Source organism: Rhinopithecus roxellana, chromosome 4 (genome assembly GCF_007565055.1).
Source record: "Rhinopithecus roxellana isolate Shanxi Qingling chromosome 4, ASM756505v1, whole genome shotgun sequence".
NCBI lineage: Eukaryota > Metazoa > Chordata > Mammalia > Primates > Cercopithecidae > Rhinopithecus > Rhinopithecus roxellana.
In genome coordinates this window covers 126,431,457-126,443,859 of record NC_044552.1, presented here as the reverse complement: position 1 = coordinate 126,443,859, position 12,403 = coordinate 126,431,457, and the positions used below count along the sequence as shown (strand labels likewise).

The 12,403-nt window shown below is 43.5% G+C and overlaps 1 protein-coding gene across 8 annotated transcripts in view; it reads left to right on the top strand.

Moving 5' to 3' along the window:
* The first annotated feature begins 1,186 nt into the window (after positions 1-1,186).
* L3MBTL3 (L3MBTL histone methyl-lysine binding protein 3) overlaps positions 1,187-12,403 on the top strand; it is a 124,463-nt gene continuing 113,246 nt past the window's right edge. For 2 of the 8 annotated variants that reach the window (XM_010354707.2, XM_010354709.2), the window contains exons 1-2: positions 1,187-1,269; positions 4,839-4,917. The gene's annotated coding sequence lies outside the window, so the exon portion shown is untranslated. Of the gene's footprint in view, positions 1,270-1,538; positions 1,559-1,663; positions 1,841-2,078; positions 2,317-2,995; positions 3,278-4,838; positions 4,918-12,403 lie in introns of those variants that run through there. The other 6 variants (XM_030929171.1, XM_030929172.1, XM_030929169.1 and 3 more) reach the window with 6 other exon arrangements.

Here is a 12,403-nt window from a genome sequence, read left to right as displayed (position 1 = left end):
TTCAAGAAACATTCCTTAAGTGAAAAAATTCAATCAAGAATAATATTCCCTACATTTTGGAGAAGGATTTTTAATATAGAACTTCCATCTGTGATATATTTAAATTCTAGGCCTCAGGCAGCAGTTTCAGAAAAGGGCCTCCTTTACCCTTTATTAGATGCAAAATAAATAGTCTACTCTGCGGATGGGGACTTCCCCTTACCTCCCCACCCCTGCGAAATCTAAGACATGCTTCCCTCATTCCTAAAATCACACATGCTACTTTTTTTCACACAGAAACTCTGCTATTGACATCAAAATATTTATTAAAACTTTAATTACTCGAATTATTTTGTAAGTACTCCTATTCAGTAAAAAAAAAAAAAAAAACCGGTGAGGCTGTCCAAACCGCGGCCTGCAGTCAATGCGCGGAAAGCTGTCAATACTGAAATGTAATACTCTCTTGATCTAGTTTTGACGCTTTAACAAAGACAGGTTTTGCCATTTAGGACCGCTCAGCCATCTTGACTGAATACGTTAAGAGGGTAGTCCTGGACCTGCTTATTGCCAAGGGACTTTCACAGTGATTTCTAAGTTACCGTAGGAATCTCAGCCTATCACTCGACAGAGGCCTAACATGTTGGAGCTGTCAATAAAGATCCGCACTTTGGAAGCGGAAAGAAGGCACAAGTTTTATATGCACACTTTCTTTATTATGCATTCTTCCAGCCATCAAAGAGGGGAAGATTGTACTCTCCCAAAGCTTACAACTTTGTTACTTTTCATGACCTGTAGCACGTATTTAGCCTTTGGGTAATGTTTGTGCAAGACTAAGGCCCACTCTTTAATGGCTGAATGCATACATTTCGCAGCACATGGTGGATTCGCTGATCTGAGAATTGCCTTTAAAAAAAGTAAAGTGAAAAATAGACAAAGAAATCTGGAACCTTAGCAGTGTTTCCTATTTGTTTGGACTGTTCCTGAACCAGCTCTGAGGCGGTGACCGGGCCATTGAAAAGATGCACCTGAAACAGGATCTGCGGGCAGCTGCATTTGCCACCCGGCTTTATTGCTGCTTTCCAGCGGCGAAGGCGCAGCAGCAGTAACAGGGAAGCCAGAGCGAGCCTCCCCGGCAGCGGCGGCGGCGGCGGCGGCGGCGGCACCGGCACCAGCGCAGTTTCCCCTCTCCCCAGCCCTGACTCTACGCGCACATGCGCACTGCGCCCGCAGCCCTGGACCATTTGTCAGGACTACTCGTGAGACGGAGAAAAAAAAAGAGAAAATTTGGGGGTAAGAAGCGGTTGATCGGATCTAATCTCTAATTAATCTGAAGATTTGTCCGTGCAAAAGCCATTCATTTATTTTTCTGGGTGAGGATGAAAGTTAAGAGCCCTATAGAGGGAAGGAAGCGCACCCTCGTCTTGTGAAACAGATCGGGGAGGGGAGGGACAGAAGGGGTTTCTCCCCCACTTCTCTGCGCCTCTGGGAAAGAGGAGAAAACTTAATCCCGGGGAAAAAAGTGGGCAAGTGACTCGGAAACGGCTGGAGAGGGAGTCTCTGGGCATCTCACTCTGAAGTAGTGAGTGCGAGTGTGAAAGAGGAACAAAAGAGAGAGAAAAGAGAAAGGAAAAAATGGGGGGAGGAGAGACTTGTATTTTTTTCTTTGCGCGCACACGGGGAAGGGTGTGGGGGGCCGTGCGGAAGGGAGCCGGGGCGAGGCGGCCGCGTCGGGCTCAGGCTGGCGCGCAGGCGGCGGGATGCGTGTGGCCCCCTCCCCCGCGCCCCCCAGCTTGTCACTTTGGTCGCTTTCGTGACACCGGGCGCGGGGTGGGGGAGCGCGGCGGCGCCGGGCTCCGCCGGGGTGCGTGTCCGGGTGGGCGCCGCGGAGCCGCAGCCCGGGCGGCGAGCGCGGCAGCCGAGGCGGGGGGCGCCGGCGGGGGGCGCGGGGGCGGCCGGGGCCGCGGATCAGTGCGGCGGGAGGCGCGAGCCCCGCGCGCCGCCCCTGCGGCCCCCTCCGCCCGTGTGGCCTTTGTGCCGGGCGCGCACCGGAGAGCTAGCGAGCGGGCGGGCGAGCGCGAGAAGTACAAGTACGGGAGACCGAGGCAGTGGGAAAAGAGGCCGGGCCACTTTCTCCCCTCTCGGGCTGCGGAGAATGGACTGGTTGAATGTGCAGGCGCGTCTCCCCGGCGTGTGCTGTGTGTGTGCGCGGCGGAAAGGCCTGCCCGACTCCCACCGCGCACACGCACACTCACACGCACGCACACACACGGACCCGCGGCGGGGCTCGGCGGCCGAGAGTTTGCGTGGCTTCCTCGCCGCCTCCCTCTTCCCGACCGAGTGTGTGAGAATTTCATATAGATCAGCTCCAATTTCCGCCATTTTGGGAAAGTTGCACAAAAATAAACCCTCCGGTTTATTTCTGCCCGAGGCAGGAAAGTGCTTTGGGAAGCGAGGCGGCGCGGGCCCGCGGCGGCCGTCCGCGCGGGAGAGGGCGCGGGCCGCGGGCCGGGCCGGGAGCCCGCGCCGTCGCGGCGTTCGCCCCGCGCCGTGCCGCGCCGCGCCGGCCCGGGTGCGGGCGCGGGCGCGGGCGTGTGTCGGGAGGCGGCGGCGGCGGCGGCGGTCGCGGCGGCGGCGGCCGCGCCGGGGCGGCGGGCTGGAGGGGGGGGAGGGTGGGGGCGGCGCGGGGCTGCTTTTCCTGCAACTTGTTTACGCCTGCCTTATCCTGGGGAGGAAAAGAGGGGTCGGGGCCGGGGCCGGGGCCGCCGCCCGCCTCGCGCCGCGTGCGTGTGCCGTTCCGGAATAATGGGCTTTGCACACTCGCGTCCTGGGCCCCGCGGGCCGTCCTCGCGCCGCGGCGGCGGGGCGGGGGGAAGTAGAGGCCGGCGGGGGTGGGGATCGGGAAGCGCAGGAGCCGAGGCATCCGCCGCGCGCCCCGCGAGCTGGTGGAGTGTGGGGGCCGGCGGGCGGGGAGGAAAACTTGAGAGCCCTGGAGGGGGAGGAGGGCACGGTGGCACGGGCGGGGGGAGGGCGCAACTTTTGGACTGGTGGTAAAACTTTAATTACCTTTCAAGAAAAAAAAAAGGCCCTGCGATTCCCCCTCCCCCCCGTCCCGGTCGAAGCACGGCCCGCAGCGCGACCGTGAGAGAAAGTTTAAAAGCGGGCGGGTTCCTCCCGGGTCCCCGCGGAGGGCTGGGGGCGTCGGTCTGTCCGCCTGCGCTCGGATGGAGGTGGGGGTAACTAGTTGCTCTCCGGGGCGCGGGGACCGCGGCTGTACCCCACCCTTCCACGGGAGACGGAGGTAAACGTTGCTTCGGTTTCCCTTCTGAGTCCCCCTGCTGCCACCACCCCGCTTCCTTTTCCTCCCCCTCCCCGCCGATTTTTTGAGGGGACCCGAAAAACGGCGTGCCTTTCCTTAGGCAACTTCCTTGGGCACTGTGAGCACGGCCCTCCCCCTTACCGCCCCCACCCCCAACGTCCCGCATCCCTTGGCCCGCTTCTTCTCCACCTCGGGGCCACCGCCAGAAAAATGCATTCGAGATCATTCAGAGTGCATAGAAACAAAAATAGATTTTTAATTGTTAGGTTAGGGGAAACAGATGAGAAATAAGATTTTGGGGTGGGGGGGCGCGGCCGGGGCGAGTGCGTCCAGTTCTCCTTTTGGTTTTCCTAGAGCGTTGTTTGTGATGTCTTTATTGGTTTAGGGAGTCCGAGAGGCTCTGTGCTGGCTATCTCGGTCGCGTGGATTTTTGCGCAAGTTTTTAGAAAAACACTGACTCGAGTAGAGAGCATTTCTCCGGAAAGTTTCAAGTGCAGCAAAATAGCGAACGTGCAAAACTGGCCAAGGGGAGACCTCTAGTGGTTAAACGCGTCTTTTAAGTTCGGAAGGCCGAGAGCAAAGTTTGGCCTTTACTTGTAGCTACGTAGTCCGTTCAGACGTGGAAGTAATTAGAGGACCTGAGCGAGCAGCCAGATGTTGTGTGAAAGGATGCTGATCAGAAATTGAAGGTTTAGTAAATCGGAGCAATGAATTCTGAGGACTCAGACCCTGTAACTTCCATCCGACATGAGTTATGTGGGAAAAACACTTTGCTTTTATTCTGGGATTTGAGATTGATCGCTCCCTGATTTGGAAACAATTGTTTGCTTTTGCATTTATCGGTGTGTGTACCTCTGATCAATTTTTAATTACGAGTCTCAGCTGATGACTTCACTTTGAATGTTAATAAAACTGCGAAGTTGAAATGTGTTTAAAACTTTTGAAGAAATGGAAAAGACCTTTAGTTGAAATTTGCCTTTTATATGAGCTGTTCGTTTTACTCTCTGATAAATATAAGGCAATTTTATGTAGTTTCTTAGCTGTATAGTTATGTATAGTCCGATTAAGTAGTCCCTTTTGGTTCTAAGACTGTAATTTTGTTTCACTGAGTACGAAATTATTTCTGAATACTTGTATAATTTGTGATTTAAAGTCCTTAAATGTATGGGTTAAAACTGTTTATATAATATCTATTCTTTTTACAGTGTGTATTCTGTAAAATATCTTTAATTTTAAAGATAAAAGCAGTGAGGGAAATTAAAGTTGACTCAAATGATCCTTGTAACTTTCACCTGCCTGTAATATACAATAGGAGACACTTTATTGGGTGAATTTAGGACATGGGAATGATGGGAATGATTAAAATCCATTTCAACTCATCTAGAACCAGCTTATTTTATTTTAATTTACCGACTGGCATAGTGTAAAATTATGCCTAAGTGATTCAGAATGTAAACTTCTTAATTGAGGATTGTGGATTTGAAGGTTTCTTTTTGATGACAGTGTTTTGATTTTACCTTCCCTCTCTTTAAACCAATGATAGAATCCTTAGGAGAAATCTTGAGAGTGGACAGCAATTGTGAAGATCGCCAGAGAGTTCTGTGTTTCACCACCGCCGAAAGGTAAGACCCGCTTGTTGAAACAAATTGCTTGACATACCTGCAAATGTTAAAAAGCTGCGTTTGGAGATCAGGAAGGGGAGTATGAGACAGGGTTGGCAGAAAAACATCATTTTGTGGGACTGCTTTGAATGCATGAATGTATTGACACTAAGTGTGATTGTAGTTTGAATGAAACAGGAAGTTATGAGATTGTCCTGGATAATCTTTGTATTGGCTTACTTACTAGATTCTTAATTAGAATTTTAGCACCTGTTTTCTACTGAAAGTAAATTGTCTTATTCTTTGGAGTTGAAAAAGTAGAAAAACTGAAACAAAAGGGTTGTAAATTAATATAAGTGTTACATTGTTATACAGTGATATGGAAGATTCTGGAACTCCAAATGTCTTAGGGGGGCCAGTGGTAACATTTTGTGAATGAAATTTACATTGAGTACTTTGGGGGTATTTGTCACATAACTTCTATGGCTTAAATCCAAGATGGGCCGACTTGTGCCAAGTACCATGTTGCACGGTTATGAGTGTGAGTTTCAGTGTGTTAGCTTAGACTTGTCAACTTTTGAACATATCTCCAAAGGGAATACAGCTGTTGTCTACCAATACCTCTTTGGTAATTTTGGAGGGTGTTGGCTTCTTTCCAATACTCCAGGACCTCCTTTTAGGGCAAAGGTCATTCTCAGGCAGAGGGGGCAGCCATCTCGGGGGATAGAACATTTCAGTACATTTATGCTACTCCAGTGCTTTCTACTGTTTATACCTTTTTCGTTTTTGCTTTTTTCTTCCTTTAATCTTCCCATCTCCTTTTCTGCCTGTTTTTCTATCCTGTCTTGAGTAATAAAGGGGTCGCTAAATCTTGTTTGGCAAAAACAAAAGAAAACCAAAATTAGCCTACCTTTTTAGAGCAGAACTAACAGCCTTCATTGGGCCAGATGTAATCTAGAAGTCAAAATGAGTAATTATTGATATAAAAATGATTAACAGGAGTTTATTGTCTTTTGCTGCTCGTGGTTTTGAATTGTGTAATTAGCAAAATAAGTAGATGTGGTCCATGTAGTATGCAGCAGAGACAATGGGGCAAGAACAGCTATAGGAGGGTCATGCAGACAAGTGGGGTTCAAGTAGAGTAAAATCTGTTTCCTAAGATGGTGAGTTTCATGTTTAAATATGCTGACTTGAAGACACTGCTTGTTTTTCTTTGTCTGGGAAGTCACTGGGTCTGGATAGAATGCTAGAATAGGAATCAGAAGACTAAATTCAATAACTAGATATATCACCTTGTATATGTCACTCTACCTCCTTTAACCTCCATTTCGTCATCTGCAGAGTGGGAGCAATACTTGCCTTGTATCTTTTGTTAAAAGAATCAAATAAAATCAGATTTTGAGAACCATAAAGAGTTATTCAGATGTATAGTGGTCATATCGTTTTACCCTTGTCAAGCTTTGTGAAGGGCTGGAGGTAGATTGTCTAAGTCAGAATATATTGATTTAACTCTTGGCTAAAATTTTTAGATTGGTTTCTGATGTGTGTATTATATGGATTTCTCAGAATATTTCTAGGAGTATATCTTGTCTTGAGAAAAAAGTAGTTTCCCTTGTATACTGTTGGCTCTTTGAGGGAGACCATGCTGTAACATGGTGCAGAATATAAAACCTGAAATTTATTTATCCCAAACTAGTCATTGAATAAGTAGAAGAAGTAAATGAAAGAAATACTTTAAAATGATGCCTAATTGTGAAAATGGTAGGGTGATGAAAGTAGAAGGGTTGGTGTGAGGGGAATTAATGTACTGTAATTAATATTTTAGTTGCATGAGTCTGCTGGGAGATGAGGATGAGAAAATAGGTAACTGGAGTAGTAATGATTTAAACTAACTATAGGGGCCAGAACATGAGTCCTCTGAATGACTGAATTTAGGAAAGGTCCAAGTAGGGCTTTTCCTCCTTGTTTTCTAGACCTCTTTGGCTGCAATCTAATTATAGCCAACTATGTAAAATCTAGATTTAAAAAATTGCAAGTACTATCTGTTGTTATTTTTGATTTGATGCTACAGAACCTGACAAAATAAACCCTGACAAGTTTGAGTTTTATTTCATCTCCACTCTTTGGAGATTATCCAATCAATGTTCTAAGAATCCAAAAACCCAATAGGGGAAGAAAAAAGAAGTCTATGTCCTGTTTAATTAGTCCCTGAGTAATTGTCAGTTGGTTCTTAAAGAATTTCGACTGGGTTGGTAGTTTATTTTTAAGAATTCCATATTTCAGCCAGTGCTGTTTATAGTAGTGCAGTTAGGATGGGGAATTTATGAGAGAACTTACTTTATGTGGTGTGTGGGATATACCGTTGGCATCCCAAGGATGGGTAACTTGAGTGATCCCCGCAGTATTGTTTCTGCTAGTTACTTAACCAGTTTCTTTCTGAGCTCTTACAGTGTTGAACACTTAAAAGACTAGATCCTTGCTCTTGAGGAGTTCTAGAGATCCTTACTCTGGGAGTAGACATAATGAGCTCTTCTAATAATAGTGTAACAGTTTCACATGGTACCAGTAGGAAAGGATGAGGGCTTCAGCACTCTTTGGAGCCGTTGAGCCAGGAAACATGGATTTCTGGGCTAACTGATGCAGAACGATGGCATATTATCCAATACACATAGCACAATATAATGCATTCCTCTTTTAGTGCTTTGTCTTCAGAAATGCGTAAGAAGCCCTTCACCCACTGTCAAGGAATGCCTGAATTGTGTGTCTAGCAAGAGTCTAGCAAGATGGATCGAGGTGATTCTTTCTTTGACCAGTGTGTTCGCAAGGTGACTTTCTGGTGAAGATCTACACTGTCTTCCACTGTTACCACTTGCTACTATTGAGGGATTTGTTCCTTACAAGGATTTGGGGATGCTTATAACATAGGTAAAGATACTGTATTTAGAGAGAACTATTTATACATTCATATGTGTGCACATTTATACGTGACATCTTGAAGTTCAGTGGATCCATGGAAGATATATTTTGTAAAGGGCTTAATTATCTAATAGGAATATTCTCAGATTATCTCTTTACTGTATTAAATTATTTCATTGATGGTTGTGGATGTAAGTCAATAGTGGGAAATTATGAACGGATTTGTATTGACTGTGGCAGCTATGCAGTGGGTGGATGAAAAGAAGCACCAGGAAAGGGTATCCTTGGTGTATAACTAAGTTTGATTTGGGGAAGATCTTTAGAAAATTCCCATTTGGGAGAAAAGAGAGTTTGGAGGAATGAACAAGGGTCTTTGAGAGGAACTTGAGTAAAGTTAAGTTGGGTGATCTTGGATGAGGGAACTTTCTTCATAAGCTGTAGTTTCTTTCTGAGTAGACTTGGCATTAGTTAGTTGGATGGTTATTGTAAGAATGGCGTGCATGTTATATGTGATGGTAAAATGCCTTTTGCCTTATTATTCTTTCTCCCGTATACACTGTAAATCAGTGTTTTGTGTTCCACCAACAGATACTTATTGAGCCTCTATTTTGTGTAAATTACTGTTGTGAATTGCTTCACAAAATCAACAATTCACAGCAGGGTTGAATGAATGTATGTGTTGGGGCTACAAAGACATCGAGCATCAATTCTTGGGCTCAGTGTGTTCCTAATCTAGTTGGGGAGATAACCCATGCACATACGATGGCAATTAACAAAACCAAGCCATGGTTAAGTATGGGTGAATGGTAGATAAATGCTGTAGACACTGTGATGGCATCTCTGAATGTGGTGGGAAATGTGTTCCTGTGATAGGACCCAGCAGACGGGGTTGCTCTTTGCAAAACACTATGAAGTGTTGATATACAATGTTAAGTGCAATTGTATATCGAGTGCCTTCTGAAGATCAAGCGTTAAGCTAGAGGCTTTATATTTATTTATTCATTCAAAAATACCTTGAGTGCTTTCTGTATGCCAAGGTACTGTTGTAGGCACTGACTGTTACCTCTCATACTTTCACTGACCTCGAGCACTGGGTATTATTTTTTGTCTTTTACAGCAAACTGGTGCTCAGAGTTACTTAGTAACTTGTTCATATCATGCAGTTTGAAAGGGGTGGAGTCAGGGAAAATGATACTGGCATATGATTGATATATCTTTAGGTTTTTGATTTTCAAAATAGTAACACATAGAATATTTTAAAAACAACACATTTCCGGATTAACGTATGTGTTCTTTTACATTGGTTTACTAACATGAGCAATAATGAACAGGTGTAAGAAAAATAGATGGGAAGAAAAACTGGCTTTACTTTCTTCTTTTTTTTCTTTTCAAAACCAAGAATTGAGAAAAGACCAGTTATTGAATTATTCTGAAAAGAACACCTTGGTCTAGCCCATGGCCTTGAAATAATCACAAACTGTTGATAAAACATTACTCAGAATAGGTTTGGGAAACACTGGGCTTATTTGTATAAAGATTTCATTTGTTCTCTGTAGGAAGAGACCCAATAAGGTAGTAGGACTAGTTATGAAAAATATATATATATAAAAAGCAGTCAGTCAATGAAAGAGTGGGACCTGAATCTACCAAGGCAGGCTCAGTAGGTTATGAAATTTACTCTAAAGCCAGGATTGTAAAAGGAAAGAAGAAAATTAAAATAAGAGAGACAATGATGGGGAGAAAATGGAGGGGTGGTGTGGCAGAAATGTGTCCTAGAATCAAAGTAAAAGATGAAAACAGGGAATATGACTAAGATCCTGAGCAAGAGTGCTATAATTACTGATGTTATACACTGTAACCAAAAGAGTATGTCCCATGTTTGCAAAATGAGGTGAAGAGTCTATTTTGACTCATCGGGTGGTTTTGTATTGCAATGGGAATTATATCTCTCTGTTATATGAGTTACGGTGGATCAAGCAGATCTTCAGTTTGACTTAGAAGGATGCCATTGTGGGCATTGATTACAAGGTAATGAATGGGCTGCTTCTCTTTTGTTGAAGTTCTATTTAATACATTTTTTGAGCATATACTATGTACCAGACCTTTTAAAGGCTGGACCATTTCTTTATATTATATAAATTTTGTGGAATTAAGCTAGTTTAGTTACCAGAACATTTTGGGTATGATTGCTCTGGCACCAAGATCAGTTGATTATTTTTCTCCATCCATGACGTTGTTGAACCCTGAATAGTGAATTGAAATTCCTAGGTGGTCAATCTGTTCTGGTTATTAAATGATCTTAGTAATTAACTGTATTGGTTTGTGGTCTAATTGGGTGGACTTGAGGCTTAGCTGTTCAGTCTATTGATAAGCAGGTTGGCTACAAATGGTTATCAAGATAAGCCTGTAGACTTGACTTCTGTGAAAGAAAAAAAAAATCTAGCCAAATCTAATTCATTACATGCAAAAGAGAAATCAAGTGTAAATCTTTTAATTTTAGCTTTATGTTCTATAAAAATATGAAGCAAAATAAGAAAAAAGAAGATACTACTTTTAGCGTTAAAAATTATGAAGTAAAATAAAAAAGAACAAGAGAATACTTTTAGTTTTTCTTTTTAAATTTCAGTTCATGCATATTTAGCATATGCATAGAAATATCTGTGTCAGGTTTTTGTTCTTTTTATGGCCCTTGAATCCCTCTAATGGGTGTAAAATTTCTATTATTACCCTTCTAGTATAGTATGGTGATGATATGATAGCACTTTAAAAAATATTTCTGACTCAAATTGAGATATAGTCTGTACGTTGAACATGAATTTCAAATAAAAGCATTTAATGAGAGTCTATTAAATATGCCATAGGCCCGTTAATGTCAGTTTGTGATTTCACTTTCTGTGTACCTTTTTTTTTTTTTCTTTCTTGAAAGGCATTTTTCATTTTCTATTCCTTCTTTAGAGGAAGTAAGTAGGCTAGGCCACAGAATCTCAAATAATTCGTCCTTCTTACAGTAACACAGAAGGGCAGGAAGTTGAGATTTTGTAAAGGTTGCCTTTGGTGACTACCCTTTGCATGTGATCTCCATGGCAGACAAGGTAGCAAATCAGAGAGACCATTGCAACATTATGAATAGGATCGTTCACATTAAAATATGACTAGTAGAAAAAGGGACAGTGTTTCTGAGAAAATATCAATAAAATGGAACCGCTGTAATGACTGATCTCATGTTTAAAGGCAGCAAAGGCAGCATGGATTAGTTCACACTCAGGTGTCTCCTCTGCAGGGATGGATGAGAACGGAAGACCCAGCTTCTCAAGGATTTGTTCTTGATGCTGCTAAGATTGCAGTTCTCACATTGTAATAATGATCTAGAGTTTTTCCTGCCTAAAATCTATGAACTTAGGTCCTTAGGGCAGATTTCACATCTCTCCACAACAGACATTAATTCCAATATGTGTGTGATTCAGAGTTCTTATCAGGCAGAGTGAGTAGAATATCAAAGCTGGTCTCTGTCATGCTTGATTTGAAAGGAATATTTTTCTTCGTAGCAATGTGTGTTTGTTGAGAGATGCTTCAAGTGTGAGTTTAGATTTTTCTCTTATCCTTATTGAATAAGTCTGTTTAAGAGGTTTGAATTTAACTTCTTTTGATGTGTTCTCCACTGACACTTATATAAGGAGAGTTTCTTGGAGTGGTGATGTTATGCTTCTGCCAAAGAGGTAAACAAATACTTAGCAGCCTACTTAGAATTTTCACTGGAGAATATGAGCTAGATGGATAGATGAAGGTCTTTCTCTGATTTTTCCTGTCCCCAAGCCCCTTCCATTCCCCTCCAGTAGTGTATTGTAATTTCCTCTTCTCTTTTATTGATTCATTTGATAAGTTTTATCAATACCTACTAAGGATATTCATAAGAGATAGCAAATGGGTAAATCAGGGTCTCTCTGCTTCAAAACCTCCTGTAAGTAGATGATCAAGATACAATGTCATAAGCATTATAATCAGTGTATAGATTCTGTCCTCCCAGCCCACTTATGTCCTGGTCCTGGCATCTTACTTGCACATACATACTCCAGTGCTCCTATAGAGAAACACTCCCACTGTAGCCCCTTTGGGGATGATGGCCCAGAGCTTTCATCTTTTTTGTACTGGCCTCTTGCTTTAATCTCTCACAGCACTTTCTATTTGCTGCTGTACCAGCTCTCTTGAAAGCAGGTCCTGGAACCACATTTGGTATGTGAGGACGTTTTTATGCCTCCTCAGCAAAAACATAGTAAGGTTGCCAATGGCCTAGTCTTGAGTAGTTTCTCAGAAATTATGTCCTTTTTATTTTGTTGGCAGTTAAATTTTTTTTTCTTTATAAGAACTTGGCAAAACTAACAGCTATTGACCTTACATCAGTCTCCCAAATTCACTTTGAAATCTACTTGTCCGTGAAATCTGAGTCGTATCATTGTTTTTGACTGCCCTGCTGCCCACCTTCCCTATCCTCATCTCTGGACTCCTGAGAAATTAAATAGGCCTTTTTCGATGTGAAGGTGTTGGCCTTCGTACAGTTTTCATTCCTCTGCCCTGTGAGACTTCAGAGATCTGA